Genomic DNA, 18,882 nt, shown 5'->3' with positions numbered 1-18,882 from the left:
GCTACTTTTCCAAACTTATACAATTAAAACAGTTGAAGAACTATGTGGCCCATCATAATACATCTAAAAAAGCTATACCTTGTGCATGTCTGCTTTAAGCCTATGCTACATATGCTAGTTTTTGCTTTAATTGGACATACAACAATTTCTCATTGTGGAGGGTGATTCTAGTTCTTCTTTCTCTGCCTTGAGCATTGCTAGAGTGTGCTCGCCAGTCTCCTCACCTTTGGATTTCTAGAGTGTGTTTTAATTAATATTATAATAATTTAAATTTAATTTAAGAATTTATTAATATAATTTTAAATTTATAATTTAAATAATATTATTATATGGGGCAAGATCTAATTACACTATGTAAAAATCTTTTAGTTTTACACCATTTTAGGACCATTGGATGAAAGAAATTAAAGAATGAGATTAACCGTGGAAAATGAACAGATATTCACTAAAAAAACGAGTTAGTCTCAACCTTTGATTTCTCTAAATCCAATGGCACTAAAAAGTGTAAAACTAAAAGAGTTTTGCGCAGTGTAAATGAATCCTAATCCTTAATATATTCATAAATTATATAAATTAATTAATTTATATATAAATTATATAAAAATATTTTAAATAATATTAGAAAATTTTAATTTAAGAATATATTAACATAATTTCAATTAATATAATCTTATGATATTTTATAATTTATAATTTATAAATAATTTAATTTTAAAATAAATTAATAAAAATATACCTCATACAGGTTTTTGTTTTAAGCCTTTGCATATGCTAGTTCTTGCTTTAACTGGGCAGACAACAATTTCTCATTGTGGAATGGTGATTCTAGTTCTTTCTTCTCTTCCTTGAGCATTGCTAGAGTGTGCTCGTAATGTCTCCTCACCTCAGGATTTCTGCATACACTCTAAACTTTAAGTGAAATAAATAAACCTAACGATACAGAAAATGAGAATGAACCCATTAAATCTTCAATGTCAGATATATAAAATAAAATCATTCAAGACATTCACAGAGTATGTGTTTTGTATCAGAAGATTTCAAGTTCAACCACATGGATTTATCTTGAAAATTGCAAAACCAGGAGAATAAAAATGTGACAAACAACAAGCAACCTATCACTAAGGCCTTACTAAGCATCCAACCTAAAAATCACTTAGAAATAGGCAAAGAAATCCCAACCTAAAAGTGGAGATGGAATAAACATCAAAACTACATTTACGATGTACCATTTTTCATTGGAGTAGACACAATAGTTCTCAGTCTGAAACTACTTAGCATGCAACAAACTTCCCAAAGTTTAACAAATATGATGCCTTAAATTAACAATTCGTTAGCATCAAAAACTTATGTTCATAAACATACATTTTATTCCATGCATAAACATGATGTGCCTAATTTCACACATACGATTATCACAACCCAAATCATCCACTCTCAACTTACATAATAACTTTTTCCAATTATTCACCCAAAACCCAGTAGGTTAACATTAAATACGCATCCTCGGAATTAATTTCATAGAAAGTTTAAATTACAGAGAAAACTATGCAAAACCTAAGATCCTGACAACAAAAAGGTTGTCATATGGCATTTGTTTGTTCCGGGGAAAAATCACCCCTTAAACCACGTATATGATTTATAGATTTAACTCTTTTGGCAAGAAAGTCAATGGTAGTCTATTTAATTAAAAATATATATGTAAAACACATAATAAACTCGAGCATCCAATCTTTATTTATATAAGGATAAATTTTGTGGAATTAAAGAGATTAAAAGACAATGAGTGAATATTACCTTTGCTACATCTTTCAACACCGAAAAGGCTGCATCTCTGACATGGGATCCAACCATTAAGACACTACAATTCAAATTCACAACATTCCAATAGTAATAGCATTTAAATAATAATAGGATAAAAAACTGAGCATCTCCTCCTATATGATTTTATGAAGACAAAGTAAAATGTTTCAGACCATTACTAGATGATGACCATCATAGAGTTCAGTTGCCATTAAAAGGAAGGAAGATTCATATATTATTTATACAAATTGTTTTGGATACTTGAGTAGAAAATTTTACTAAATGCACTTAGCTAGCATTGCCGAAAGCAAGAGAAAACTTACATTAGAAAACCCTTCATCATCAGAATCCTTCATATCACTGAAAGAGGGAAGTTCAAGCGGTGCTGTGTACACACATTGATCGCTGTCCGTGAGCTGACTTACCATGAGAAGCTGAGAAAGGTATAGTGTATTTCATTTGTATAACATGACGTACTTCTTGTTCAATCTTAAAAACCTTGATGTTGCCATCAGAATCTCCAACATACCTGCAAATTCAGAGAGAAAAGAAGACATATTTATAGGTAAAGTATAGAGAAAGAAAACATAGGCAATATTGATTCTGATGACAGACAGTAAAAGTAGATTACTCTCATATCTAATATGATAGAATCAGCAATTAACCAAGCAAGTAACTTGCCTCAATATGGTTCTTGAAATTTACATTGATATATTAAGGATGCCTTGATTCTGGACAAACTGAAGAAAAATTAAGGTTCATATAAGTACCTTGAAATAACTTTAAAAAAAATTACAAGGAAAAAAGAAATACTGATATAGCATTATTAATGATAGTATCAAGAAATCCAGATTGAGAAATATATCATCATAAACATGTTAAACTGTCACGTTTCTTTCTCATGTGATAATTAATCAGATATGACTTGCCTTTAGTTGCATCAAGTCCATATTAATCTGTTCAACAAAGGTAACAAAAGCATACCTTAAATGTTTGATGCAACTCCAATTCAATGTTTGATGATGGCTTGTACATGCAACAAAATTGCCACTTAGATTCCATGGAGTTATCTGCAGCTCCAATTCAATGTTTGATGCAGTAGCAAGAGTTAACTCATAGCACTGGTTAGAGTTGTTAGTTGTGTGATTCCTAAATGTTTAAGTCGGTACATACCAGCTTGCATGCTTTCATAGGCACATACCTGTACAAGATTGAGAAAAGAAAAAATCAAGATAGATGAAATATGTGTAAACACATGCATTTCTAACCTCATAGTCTTTATATATTTTCTCTAAATATTACACATATCAAGGATCATGATAGGATAGAAACAAAGCATCTTGTTTTTCATTTCTTTTGTCTAATATATGAAGCAAAAGCATATTCATTTCATATATGCAGAATAAATAAATAAATAAAGGGATAGAAATAAAAAACGGTACTTAATGATCTAACCCTTTGTATTACCACCCAAGCTTTCCTTCCGAGAATGGTACTCCGGCATGGAATAATATGGTATCTCTTCCTTCATATTGTTGACCATGTGAGAAGCCTATGCGAAAAAAAGAGAGCATAAACAACAAGAAAGCTTGCTGCAAAATATTGAACATGTAAATTCTAGCCAGTAATACCTTCACAATAGGAGTTATAAACTTAACCATGAATGATTTTACTTTCAACAGTGATGGTCAAAAGGAGTGAATAAAACTGATCACCAAACCCTTGATATAATTTAAATTAGTATATTCTTATAATATTTTATAATCTATAGTTTAAATATTATTATTATATTTATAAATTATACAAATAAATTAATTTAAGAATAAATTAATAAATTTATAGCTTGTACATGTCTGCGTTAAGCCTCTGCATATGCTAGTTCTTGCTTTAGCTGGACAGACAACCATTTCTCATTGTGAAGTAGTGATTCTAGTCCTTCTTTCTCTGCCTTAAGCATTGCTAGAGTGTGCTCGCCATTCTCCTCACCTTTGGATTTCTACATTAAATCTTCAATGTCAGATATATTATTTCATGCAGCCCTACCCCTGACAATGCAGAAGGGTAGGGGTGCAAGAAAGAAGTCAATCAAATAATAAAAAAAGGGTATTGTTGCTTACTTGAGAACAAGAATTCCATGCCTTAAAGATCTTTCTAGTTAGAACCATTGACTCAAGTAAGAAAGAAATATCAACTACCGTTGAGCAAAATAGCATCTCCATCTGTAAACAAATCATCCATATTCATAAAAATTGCCACTACTTCATTTGCTTATTTATTCCAAGTTTCAAAAAAAAAAGAAAGAGAATTTTTAAGGCTAAACCTGTGTTGTTCCTAGATTCAAGGATAGTTACCTTTGTAGATTTAAACATAAATTGGACAGGACAATTAAGGTAAACCAGTGAACCCTTGGTTAGTCCATGAGAACACCATATAGTTTCACATGTCTTCCGTGGATACACCATTTGTTTCATAGTAAACCCTTGAAGCTGTATCAATATTAGGTAAACAAACCCTTGTATAAAAGTAAAATATCATCCATATTTGAAACGTTTCAAAGATTTTAAGTCAAGAAAAAACCAAAATTAAAAGGAACAAAATATGAGAAATTATGAAGAATAAACCTGAATTGAAAGCCTATTATACACATATTCATGCAATAAAAAAATAACTCATCGATTGTCACATTAAAAAAATAATTTGAATAAAAAAAGGCAGAGTTAACTGAAGAAAGAAAATTGAATCACTAGACCAAAGGCATCAACATGTGAAAACAATGAAAATGGAAGTACATAGAAACTATTTTTACAAACAAATAATATAATGTCCTAAATTTTATTTTTCGTATTTTTTCTTACTAAGCAAACACAGAGAAACACAACAAAAGAGAAACCAAGCCAGACATAAATGAAAGGGAATTGGTCACATGCAGAACTGAGAAACCTTTGCAAATGAAATATCAGGTTCAAAACAACACTAACATGTAATCAGAAATGAAAACTCAAATATCAACAATTTATTAGATTTAGGTAAAAAAACAAAATCCCTAATCTGTAATCAGAATATAAATCAAATTTTTAAAAAACCCAAAAAAAATCATCACAAAATATAATCTAACAAAAGTATAAATTAAAAGAAAAATGTAACAGATACAAGAATTGGGTAAAAGAAACTAACATGAGAATCTAAAGAATTGATTAATATAATCAATGGGCAAGTTTCTTAAATGGGTGATAAGTAGTGCTCAGTTTTTATTTTTATAGATGAGATTTCAACCGTTGGCTTAGGATAAAAGGGTAATTATACCTAAATTCTTATGATATTTATAATATTATTATATTTATAAACTATATAAACAATATAATTTAAGAATAAATTAATTTAATTTAAAAATATTTAAATAATATTAGAATAATTTAAATTATTTATGTTAAGAACATATTAATATAATTTAAATCTAAAATTTAAATATTAATATTATTATATAAGGCAGGATCTAATTATACTGTGTAAAACTCTTTTAGTTTATACCATTTTAAGACAGTAGATGGGAGAAATTAAAGAGTGAAATTAATCGTGGAAAATAAAAAGATATTCACTAAAAAACGAATTAATCTCAATCTTTGATTTATCTCAATCCAATGGCTCTAAAAATGTGTAAAACTAAAAGAGTTTTACATAGTATAAATGGATCCTAATCCTTATTATATTTAAAAATTATATAAATTAATTAATTTAATTTAAAAATAAATTATATAAAAATATTTAAATAATATTATAATAATTTAAATCAATTTAATTTAAGAATATATTAATATAATTTAAAATTATAATTTAAATATTAATATTATTATATGGGGGCAAAATCCAATTATAGTGTGTAAAACTCTTTAATTTTACATCATTTTAGGATCATTGGATGAAAGAAATTAAAGACTAAGATTAACCATGGAAAATGAACAGATATTCACTAAAAAACAAATTAATCTCATCCTTTGATTTCTCTCAATCCAATGAGACTAAAAGGATGCAAACCTAAAAGAGTTTTACACAATATAAGTGGATCCTAATCCTTATTATATTTATAAATTAATTAATTTAATTTATGATATTTTAATTTAAATAAATAATATTATAGTAAATGTCGAGGATTTTCCTAATGTGAATGAAAAAGCAAAAATGCATAAGGACAATAAATTGTGACACTTACATTTTCTTCAACTATAAAGCTGAGAAACAGAGAACCAATTTGTCGCTCGATTCACAAAGATTCCTTTTCTTCTGCCTATTGACTTCTTCTCTTGTAGGATATTCCTTGTTGTGAACTGGCAAATGTCTACAAATGAAGCAATAACTTAATGAAATTTCCATGAGCATGAAAAGGTGAAGTTTGTAAAGAAACTAGAATAAACTGGATGAAACTTCAACATACCCTCTTAAAAAACTTGTTTTTCTACTTCCTTGAGATTCTGACTCTTCATTAGGTAACTTAGAAGAAGCATGGAGAGGGCACAACATTACAAAGTTATCCTATTGTGATCCAAAATAAATATACACTCGTTAACAAGGAACGTAGTCTTTAACTTCCCAAAAAATCATATGAAGTCCAAAAAACTGCCCAATCTGTATCGCTTACAGTATCCCACCGGCATTGTGAGACTAATTTTGCACAGGGAACATGGAAACTCTTATGACAACTCTTTTCGAAACAGCCAAACGCTGCACCTTTGAGTCCGCAACAGGAGCATTTTATTTTTCGACTTCTGGAGTTCATTTTCAAAATAAACATTAGGAGCCCTGAAAAAAATAACATTATTATATATTAAAATTATCGAAACTGTATCGAAAGAGCATATTCGGTTATGAACACTTTTACCATTCAGTGTAGTTCTTGTGCGAATGTATGACCTTAGAGCCACCATTGTAATCTTGAGGTACAGGTCTGCCTTCATAGTAATTAACCATCTCTCCTGTAGCCTGCAATTTTATATAGCAAATAAACTTCATCAATTTGATTGAAAAGATGGGCAATTTTAGTCATATCATAGACTTGACATGAAATACTAAACCTCAAAGTCTTCTATTGAAACACAAAAAACATTGTGTTTTATTTGTAATGGTCTCATATTTACACAAGGTCGCTTCATTTGCTAAAGGCAACCTATTTACTGTTGAACCATGACCATCTGAAATTCCAATAGTGGGACTCCCATTAACCTTTTCATTTAGTCTTTCTAAAGCCATATTATTATTTCCTTGTTGCTGTTGATCTTCAGCCAACACACTTTTTGTGTCACCGCTAAAAGAAACTTTCAACTTTTCTTACAACTTGAGGTTTTTTCACTTTTCAAACTTGTAGTCAACTTTACTGCCCAAGAACATTTAATTGATCCTTTTCTAACCTGTTTTGCACCACTTTCATGAGCCAAGGGAGTGGAGTGGGAAATGAGGACTTCTGTTTAATCATATTTTCATTTGTCGGACTTCATTAGATAAAAGAACCTACTACTGCCAGTGCAAAGATAGATAAAAAAGCTCATTAACTATTAACATCAGATCAAAAGACAAATGATGAAGGCTTAATTAGATAACTCAAACCTGCCACTTGGGATTACTAAAGCATACGGAACGGTCTTTTCAAACTTTGAGCAGCTATTTTTCTCCATTATGTGTTACAAGGCATTTTTCAGTGTTTAAACCGTCGAGTTGCATTGCTTTCTAAAATTTCTCACAAAATCATAAAACCATCTCTAAATATTACAAGTAAGAGTCAAGGGTACTTGAAAAACGGCATCTCCTCGGAACTTAAATTATAAACGAAAATTAACAGAATGAGAAAGTAAAGAGTACCTTTTACTTTCAGTTGTTGGCTGAGGAAGTATGGACATAACAACCCTATCAGCTAAAACTTCAGTTGGATATCCTAAACAAGATGGTCAATCCAGTTTGATATATCAATAAAGTAAGACATGGTACCACAAAGTAAACTTCAAGAATTCTCATAATGACAGCAACAGAACTAACACATGAACAATATACCCTGTAATCAGGGATAGTATTAAGGTCATAGAGCTTTCTATTTTTCAAATAAACGGTCAACTCTGAAGTTTGGCATTGTAGGTTTCAAAGGAGCCATTAGGAAACTCCAAATGAATCATGTAGCATCCTTTATTCATTTATGAGGATTTTGTAGGCAAGGAGAGCATAATGATGTCACTGTCATCAAGCCTAGACTAGAGAGTAAACAAGAATGACCCAAAGGTGTAAGGCTTGAGCCTTGTCAAGTTTATTTGTTAAAAGATTACGATGCACGATAATGCTTAACACACTTCAAATCTTAAGCTGATATGTACATCTACTTACCATGAGAAGCTGAGAAAGGTATAGTGTATTTCATTTGTATAACATGACGTATTTCTGGTTAAATCTTAAAACTCTTGATGTTGCCATCAGAATCATCAACATACCTGCAAATTTAGAAATTAATTCAATATGAAAAATTCAATTGTCGCATGTGCTCTCTTGAAAGTTGAAATAACCTACAGTAGAGCAAAGAACCGAAGCTAGACTTGCATGTCGAGGACTAGTTTGCATAACTACAAAAGAAGTAATTTCTTCTTTAAAGACATATACATGAGACAAGAGCCTCTTTTCCGAGTCCCAAACCTACTTTACAATTTCCATAAAAAATTAATTCCCATATGAAAGAGAGAAAATAAGACATATTTATAGGTAAAGTATAGAGCAAGAAGACATATTTGTTTGTAAAAGTAGACATATATATAGAAACTACTTTTACAAACAAATAATATAAAAATACAATGTCCTAAATTTTATTTCTAATAATTTTTCTTAGAAAGCAAAGACATAGAAAAACATAAAAAGAGAAACCAAACCAGGCATACATGAAAATGAATTGGTCACATGTAGAACCGACAAACCTTTACAAATAAAACAACACTAACATGTAATCAGAAAAGAAAACCCAAAATGTCAACAGTTTATTAGATTTAGGTAAAAAACAAAATCCCAAATATATAATCAGAAAATAAATCAAATTTTAAAAAAAACCTAAAAAAATCAAAAAACATGGCCGCATCTACATTCATCACAATGTATTTGGGATTTTGCTAAAACAAGAAAAAAGCAAAACCAAACCAAAACTCCCTATCTTAGCCAATTTTAGACTTTGCCAAAATGTCTGCCTCTAAGTTTTCTAGCCTAGCTATCCAACGAATAACGCCCTCCAAGTTCCTTATCTTATCTAAAATTTCTTAATCCACTCCACAGACAACTTACTATCACTCTCAATAATCAACCGTCTCTTAGAGCACCAGCTAGAAGATTCAAAGAAAATTAAACCATGTTTAATGGCCTTAAATTCCATTAAAGAAGGACCCAGACCAGCAACTTCTTGAAAAGATCCTAACACTGTGCAACACTCGTCTCTTAAAATCCCGCCTAAATCGCAAGCCTTCCAATCACCATTAATAGCAGCATCCACGTTCAGCTTTAGAAATCCCGTAGGGGGATGGGACCAAAAAATTTGATTTACTATCAGACATTTTGGAAATCCCATGGGGTCCATCACAAAAACATATACCATTAATTTCGAAATTCTAAGTGACATTTACCCCGTCATATGAATTCACTGAACTTCTCTTATCAATCCAAACCTTATATAACATGATAATCCATTTCATTCAAATTCTTATCAGATACAAATGTAAAAATATTATATATACAAATAATTCGAATGCATCGCATAAATTCTGAGTGCAATATATCTACATATTTACATAACGTTTTTCAAGCAGAATACCAGACAACTAATAATCGCAAAACAATAAATCTCGAAATAAACAAAGAAAATGACACCCAATCAAAAAAACTCACAAACCAAATATAACACCCTATAGGAACACACCTTGACAAAATCAAACAACGATAATCATATTCAAAATATTATGCAAATACTCATAGACCCATACACCTTACATACCATTCAAAGTGGGGCTTGACACAAAGAAAAGGCCATTGAATTTGAAGTGATATTCACTATGTCGAGTGAATACATTGAACTATCAATCAAGACTCAATATAACATGATAAGATATTTCACTCGAACACTAATCTGATCCAAATGTAAAAAAATTAAATATAAAAATAATTCAAATGCATCGCATAAATTCCAAGTCCGATATATCAACATATTTCACACAGTATTTTCTGAACAAAATATCAAATAATAATTAATTGTAAAATATTTATGCATGCAATAAATAAAAAAAAATTAATTAATCAGATAACTCACAAACAAAATATAACACCCTATAAATACACACCTTGACAAAATATTCTAGCAGCGACCAACAATTCCCAATCTTTGAAGTGTAAAATCACAATTCACATCATAGCCCGAAACAACAATAAAAAACATATTCCAAATTAAACATTAATAATCAGAGTCTAAATACTATGCAAACGATCATGCACACATACAACTTATTGTTCAAAGAGTAAAGTTCGAGAACCACTCTAATTATAACACACCATCCGAAGTGTGGTCCACCAAAAAGGCATATGCCCCTGAATCTAAAGTTACATTCACCCTATGGAGTGAAAACACTAAAACTTCCGTATCAATCCCAACCCAATATAAATTGATAACATATTTCATCTAAATGGAAGAATATTACATATACAAATAATACAAATGCACCGCATAAATTCTATGTCTGAAATATAAAAATATTTCACACAACATTTTCCAAACAAAAAAAAAACAATCATGCTCATAATAAACAAAAAAAATGTCAGTCAATTACATAACTCAGAAACAAAATACAACACCCTAGAGAGATACACCGTGAAAAAATATTATAACAACGACCAACGATTTGCACAATATCTTTAAAAAGCATAAAATCACAATTCATATCATAGTCCATATCAACCAATAATAATTATAATCCAAGTCAAACATTAATCAGTCCTAATATTATGCAAATGATCATGCACCCATACGACTTACGCATTGTTCGAAAAGTAAATTTTCGGAACCACTCTAACTCCAATAGACCATCCGAAGTACGATTCGCTACAAAAGCATAAACCCCTGAATTCGAAGTGAATTTCACCCCATCGAATAAATACATGAAACTTCCCTTATCAATCTCAACCCAATAAAAAATTATAACAAATTTCATCTGAGTGTAAGTATATTACCTATACAAATAATTCGAATACATCACATAAATTCTAAGTCTGATATATCAATTATTTCACGTAGCATTTTTCGAACAAAATACCAGACAACAAATAATCGCAAAACAATCATTATCGTAATAAACAGTGAAAATGTAAGTCAATCAGAACCCTCACAAACAAAGTATAACATCCTATAGTGACACACCTTGACAAAAAGATTCACACGGTGGCTTTAAAGTGCATAAAGTCACAATTCACATCATAGATCGAATCAAACAATGATAATCACAGTCTGAATATTATGTAAATGATAATGCACCCATACGCCTTACACACCATCCGAAACGTATGTTCCATAGAACCACTAACTACAACACACCATCCGAAGTAGGGTCCGCCACAAAGACAAAGGCTACTTAATTCGAAGTGACATTCAACACATCAAGTAAATACACTAAACTTCCCCTATCAATCCAAACCCAATATAACATGATAAAATATTTCATTCGAATTTTGATGTAATCCGAATGTAAAATATTACATATACAAATAATCTAAATACATCGCATAAATTCTAAATCTGATATATCAACATATTTCACATAACATTTTTCAAAAAACAAATAATAATAATAATAATAATCTAAAACAAGCAATAATAATCATTATTCGAATATTATGCAAATAATCATGCACCGGTACACCTTACAAATCATCCGAAGTTGGGTCTGCCACAAAGGCTGAGGCCACTAAATCCAAAGTGACATCCTTATATAACTTGACAACATATATCATCAGAATTCTAATTTTATCCGAATGTAAGAATATAACATATATAAATAATCCAAATGCATTGCCTAATTTCTAAGTTCGATATATCAACATTTCACAGGACATTTTCCAAACAAAATACCATACAATCAATAATCTCAAAACAATTATGCTCACAATAAACAAAGAAAATGTCAATCAATCAGATAACTAACAAAAAAAATATTGCACCCTATAGAGACACATTGAATCAAACATTATACAAATCACATCATAATTCACATCATCTAACACATCATGTCTTTAAAATCTATAAAGTCACAATTCACATCATAATTCAAATCAAACAATGATAATCATTATCCAAATCAAACATTAATAATCCGAGTTTGAATTATATAATTTAATTTAAGAATAAATTATCCAAATCAAACAATGATAATCATTATCCAAATGAAACAATGATAATTTAAATTAATTTCATTTAAGAATATATTAATATAATTTAAATTAATGTATTCTTATGATATTTTATAATTTATAATTTAAATATTATTATATTTAAAAATTATATAAATAATTGTATTTAAGAATAAATTAATAAATCAGAGTTTGAAAAACCAATCAGTAAGGGAAACAAATCAAAACATTATAAGCAACGTACCATTGTTCTCTTGTTTCAAGTATATCTCTAATTTGAAACATCTTCATTGCTCAAGACAAGTTGATCGCATACGGATTGGAGCTCCTAAGATGCAAAAGGAATTTAGTAAGTAAATTTTCTAAGCTACTTTTCCAAACTTATACAATTAAACAGTCGAAGAACTATGTGGCCCATAATACATCTAAAAAAAGCTATACCTTGTGCATGTCTTCTTTAAGCCTATGCTACATATGCTAGTTTTTGCTTTAACTGGACATACAACAATTTCTCATTGTGGAAGGGTGATTCTAGTTCTTCTTTCTCTGCCTTGAGCATTGCTAGAAGAGTGTGCTCGCCAGTCTCCTCACCTTTGGATTTCTAGAGTGTGTTTTAATTAATATTATAAAAATTTAAATTTAATTTAATTTAAGAATTTATTAATATAATTTTAAATTTATAATTTAAATAATTTATTATATGGGGCAAGATCTAATTACACTATGTAAAATCTTTTAGTTTTACACCATTTAGGACCATTGGATGAAGAAATTAAAGAATGAGATTAACCGTGGAAAATGAACAGATATTCACTAAAAAAAACGAGTTAGTCTCAACCTTTGATTTCTCTAAATCCAATGGCACTAAAAAGTGTAAAACTAAAAGAGTTTTGCGCAGTGTAAATGAATCCTAATCCTTAATATATTCATAAATTATATAAATTAATTAATTTATATAAAATTATATAAAATATTTTAAATAATATTAGAAAATTTTAATTTAAGAATATATTAACATAATTTCAATTAATATAATCTTATGATATTTTATAATTTATAATTTATAAATAATTTAATTTTAAAATAAATTAATAAAACTATACCTCATACAGGTTTTTGTTTTAAGCCTTTGCATATGCTAGTTCTTGCTTTAACTGGGCAGACAACAATTTCTCATTGTGGAATGGTGATTCTAGTTCTTTCTTCTCTTCCTTGAGCATTGCTAGAGTGTGCTCGTAATGTCTCCTCACCTCAGGATTTCTGCATACACTCTAAACTTTAAGTGAAATAAATAAACCTAACGATACAGAAAATGAGAATGAACCCATTAAATCTTCAATGTCAGATATATAAAATAAAATCATTCAAGACATTCACAGAGTATGTGTTTTGTATCAGAAGATTTCAAGTTCAACCACATGGATTTATCTTGAAAATTGCAAAACCAGGAGAATAAAAATGTGACAAACAACAAGCATATCACTAAGGCCTTGCTAAGCATCCAACCTAAAAATCACTTAGAAATAGGCAAAGAAATCCCAACCTAAAAGTGGAGATGCAATAAACATCAAAACTACATTTACGATGTACCATTTTTCATTGGAGTAGACACAATAGTTCTCAGTCTGAAACTACTTAGCATGCAACAAACTTCCCAAAGTTTAACAAATATGATGCCTTAAATTAACAATTTGTTAGCATCAAAAACTTATGTTCATAAACATACATTTTATTCCATGCATAAACATGATGTGCCTAATTTCACACATACGATTATCACAACCCAAATCATCCACTCTCAACTTACATAATAACTTTTTCCAATTATTCACCCAAAACCCAGTAGGTTAACATTAAATACGCATCCTCGGAATTAATTTCATAGAAAGTTTAAATTACAGAGAAAACTATGCAAAACCTAAGATCCTGACAACAAAAAGGTTGTCATATGGCATTGTTTGTTCCGGGGAAAATCACCCCTTAAACCACGTATATGATTTATAGATTTAACTCTTTTGGCAAGAAAGTCAATGGTAGTCTATTTAATTAAAAATATATGTAAAACACATAATAAACTCGAGCATCCAATCTTTATTTATAAGGATAATTTGTGGAATTAAAGAGATTAAAAGACAATGAGTGAATATTACCTTTGCTACATCTTTCAACACCGAAAAGGTTGCATCTCTGACATGGGATCCAACCATTAAGACACTACAATTCAAATTCACAACATTCCAATAGTAATAGCATTTAATAATAATAGGATAAAAAACAAAGCATCTCCTCCTATATGATTTTATAAAGACAAAGTAAAATGTTTCAGACCATTACTAGATGATGACCATCACAGAGTTCAGTTGCCATTAAAAGGAAGGAAGATTCATATATTATTTATACAAATTGTTTTGGATACTTGAGTAGAAAATTTTACTAAATGCACTTAGCTAGCATTGCCGAAAGCAAGAGAAAACTTACATTAGAAAACCCTTCATCATCAGAATCCTTCATATCACTGAAAGAGGGAAGTTCAAGCGGTGCTGTGTACACACATTGATCGCTGTCCGTGAGCTGACTTACCATAAGAAGTTGAGAAAGGTATAGTGTATTTCATTTGTATAACATGACGTACTTCTTGTTCAATCTTAAAAACCTTGATGTTGCCATCAGAATCTCCAACATACCTGCAAATTCAGAGAGAAAAGAAGACATATTTATAGGTAAAGTATAGAGAAAGAAAACATAGGCAATACTGATTCTGATGACAGACAGTAAAAGTAGATTACTCTCATATCTAATATGATAGAATCAGCAATTAACCAAGCAAGTAACTTGCCTCAATATGGTTCTTGAAATTTACATTGATATATTAAGGATGCCTTGATTCTGGACAAACTGAAGAAAAATTAAGGTTCATATAAGTACCTTGAAATAACTTTCAAAAAAAAAATTACAAGGAAAAAAGAAATACTGATATAGCATTATTAATGATAGTATCAAGAAATCCAGATTGAGAAATATAGCATCATAAACGATGATACCTTGAACAGTAAGTGCATAGACAGCAAGGTAAACGATGATACCTTTTCTGATTGAAGTTGATTATTTACTGTCAAAGTGAACTGTGCATATCCACTCCAGCAGGGTAACTTTCTGGGTCGGCAACATCCAAATACATAGACAAATGATCCACGTTGTTACCTGTATGAAATTCAAAACCAAGAGTATGACAACTGATCCACGTTGTTACCTGTATGAAATTCAAAACCAATAGTATAAAGACTAAACTATCATCGCCAAAACAGAAAATCAAGGGGGAAAGTGTAAGTACTATAAAAAATGAATGAGCAGTGTACCATTTAAAACCATCAACGATAAAATCATCTGAGAAAATCAAGGGATTGGGACTCTATTAACAAATCGAGAAGTAAAATCACAACAAAATCAAACACTTTTCTTCATCTTCTTGTCGCTGAAAAATAAAAAGTAATCAAGAAAAAATCAAAAATAACTAAATCATAAGCAGTAGAAACCGTAAAAAAATACGAAAGGCCAACTGAAGATATAGCAACGAGATGCTTGTCGTTCGAGAGTGTAATTGGAAGTTTGAGAAGGAACAAAGAGAGGATATGATAGCGGGTGAGAGAAATGTTAGGGTTTGAAAACGGAAGTAATTTTACCTGAGATGGGCGGGATTGCGGGAATAAATAGTCAAATTTTTATTTATTACCTAAGATAGAGCCAAAAAAAAAAGTCGTTGCAAATGGGAGCGTAAAATTTGAAATTCAAATATTTTATTTGATTTTTTTTTCAAAATTATCTCTTTTATTTATGAATAAAATTAATTTTAATCGATTATCTATGAATTCAGTTTGATTAATTTCATTTCTTCTTTTTCATTTTGATTTTAAAGTTATTTTGAAAAAAAAATTAATACAAAAACTTTAATATATGATTTTAAATATTATTTAATAAAAAAATTTGTCAAAAATATTTTAATATTTTTTTGTCGACGACGAATCGACGTTTTATACCTCACAAACCCTTGGATGAAAATTGTGATCCCACACGATTCCGACGGTCAATCGGTGGTAACTACGACAACACATGATTGAGAATGTGACAGGGACTATATCGGTGGCGATAGACTAAGATTAGGATTTGGGGTTTTTAGAGATCTGGGGCTTCTTTATAATTTAAGAGAAATTATGATTTTTTTTATAAATATGTTAATATTTTTTAAAAATAAATTTCAAAATTATTAGATTGTGACATGTGTCACTTGACAGAAGAAATAAACGTCGTTCACTGCCCGAGCACCTAAAGTGGTAACGTTGGACACCGGGAGCATTCAAAAAATAGTTTAGACACTTTTATAAAAATATTATAGTTTGGACTTATTTTGTAATAAACCTTATTCATTTCTCAACAAAATACAAAATCTGAAAAAAAAACAGTAAAAACAACAAAACTAATCACATTAAGCCACAGGCACCATGCAACTCGAGAAACAAGAAGCACAACAGGGATAAAGGAGTGTTTTATACATATACATATACGTGTATACATACATGTGTCATATGTATACGTTGTAGTTATATTACATAAAATAATTTTTAAAGGAGTGTTTTGTAATTTATAATACATGAAATAAACCCATAATTATATTATCACTATATCATTCTATTGAATTTTAGAATTTAGAGAATAAATAAATAAGATTAATTTAATTATAATATGTGAATTAAACCCACGATTTATTCATGATAAAGAAACTAATAAAGATTTAGACCAATAATTTGTTTCGTTACAATTATTGATCCTAATTCATTGATAAACAAATGAATAGTTAATAATTCTCATGAAACTCGTGCCTTGGTGGTGTTGAGGGTAGTTTCAATCAAACATCGTTGTACATGATATACATATATTAAGAGATATTTAAATTTATAAAATTTTAAGAGTCGAAAATAATTTTTTAAAAAAATAAATAAAATCTAAAATATACGATAATTTTAAATTTTAAAAGATGATCGCCTCATCTACATCGTCTAAGTCCGTCCCTAATTGCGTATTAATATTATCAAAATCTCTGTAATAAAATTCTTTAATTTATAAACAATTTGTCAATCGGTCAAAGGAGGGACAACAACGAAAGTTGAAAATATTTGTACTAATTCATGTTTATCTACAAACCAGCATCATCCCAAATTCGCCTCTTCATGAGCTGGAAAACAAATCACCATTAACAAATCACCGTTGAAATCCACCGGTTTGTGTCGCCACCTTCACACCGCCGTCCGATCGTCTGACATCTGTGGGATCAATCGTCAATCAAGCGCTCCCGATGCTAGCAGAAAAAATAAAATTAAGAGTGGGACCCGCAGTTGGAGGAATCTGGGAGTAATAAAAAAAAGTGTTTAGTGGAACCTATAAACAATATCCAATCACGTGCTTCCACTTGTAACTCCGTCGGCGGCTGTTGTTATCTTACCATCCCGGTGTCAACTTGGGAGGAGAATAAAAAGGATCATTTTTAAGGAGGGAGGTTCCGAATCAGGATCATTATTAGCCAAACTACAGAGCATTTATTGATAATAGTAGTATTTTATCTCTTTGGAATTTTAAATACAATGTCGTTTTTGCGGCGGCGGAGGAAGGGAACGGATTCGTCAATGTCCTCGAACTTGTAGGATCTAGAATTGAAGACGAGGACGAGAAGAAGGGATTGTTCTCGAGTCCCAGGAAAGAGAGGAATACTTCTCAGAAATGGTCGTGCTAGGACAGTTGTTGCTGGTTCATTGGTTTTGTGTGTTCAATGGTGGCTCTTGTTATTGTTGTATAACACAATGCCGCTTTGATCCCTCAATACGTGACGGAGGAGATAACCGGGCCGTTGACCGACCCACCGGGGTTAAGTTGAGGAAAGAGGGCTTGACGGTGAATCATCTCGTGGTTTTTCCTGGGATTGTGACCGGTGGGCTCGAGCTATGGGAAGGTCACCAGTGTGCTGAAGGCTTGTTTAGGAAACGTCTTTGGGGGAACCTTTGGGGAATTGTATAAAAGGTACCATTAAACTTTTGTCCCTTTTTTTCCTTTTGTTTTCCCTTCTGAGTTCTACATAAAAGGTATCATTGGCCTTGGGAAGGCCACAGTGTTCTTTTCTGATCTTGACTTAGGTTGGAAGTTATTAGAGAAAGTTCTTTAAAGCTTACTAATTTGCACAAGAAAATATTGCTTAATTGATTCTATAGTTGAAGCCTTCTAATTATTGCAAATGATTTTTCCTTTTGTTTATGTTTGATTATGGGGCATTGGAAATACATCTAGGATAAATAATTATTTTTAAGTTCAAAATATAAATCCACACACAAAAATAATTTATTAAAGTTAGTTTGAAGGGATAAATATTTGGATATATAATATATATAATTAAAGTTCATTTGAATTGTACGTGTCTGTAGGAACATGTTGGGCCCAATGCCACCATCATTCCGTTTTCTTGTTTCTCCTCGACTTATGGGTTCACCATTTCTCGTAACAATTTAGACTACATAATATTTGCAGTTAAATCTGTTAACAAAATGTATATAAAAAAACATATACCTAGACGACCCAGATGAAAACACGTAAGAAAATCTTTCATAAAACCTATTATTTAGTGTACGTATGTTTCCAACCCTT

General features: G+C 30.4%; 1 long non-coding RNA gene across 1 annotated transcript; it reads right to left on the bottom strand.

Annotated features, from left to right (window-relative positions):
* Positions 1-13,313: 13,313 nt before the first annotated feature.
* Positions 13,314-14,727, bottom strand: LOC120209992. The gene is made up of 3 exons (XR_005524465.1): positions 14,677-14,727; positions 14,349-14,412; positions 13,314-13,458 (listed from the first exon to the last, which is right to left on the bottom strand). It is a non-coding gene; the product is annotated as an uncharacterized LOC120209992 (long non-coding RNA).
* Positions 14,728-18,882: the final 4,155 nt, after the last annotated feature.

This window comes from Hibiscus syriacus, unplaced genomic scaffold (genome assembly GCF_006381635.1).
Source record: "Hibiscus syriacus cultivar Baekdansim isolate YM2019G1 unplaced genomic scaffold, ASM638163v2 tig00021607_pilon, whole genome shotgun sequence".
Classification (NCBI taxonomy): Eukaryota; Viridiplantae; Streptophyta; class Magnoliopsida; order Malvales; family Malvaceae; genus Hibiscus; species Hibiscus syriacus.
This window is presented reverse-complemented; position numbering and strand designations above follow the sequence as displayed.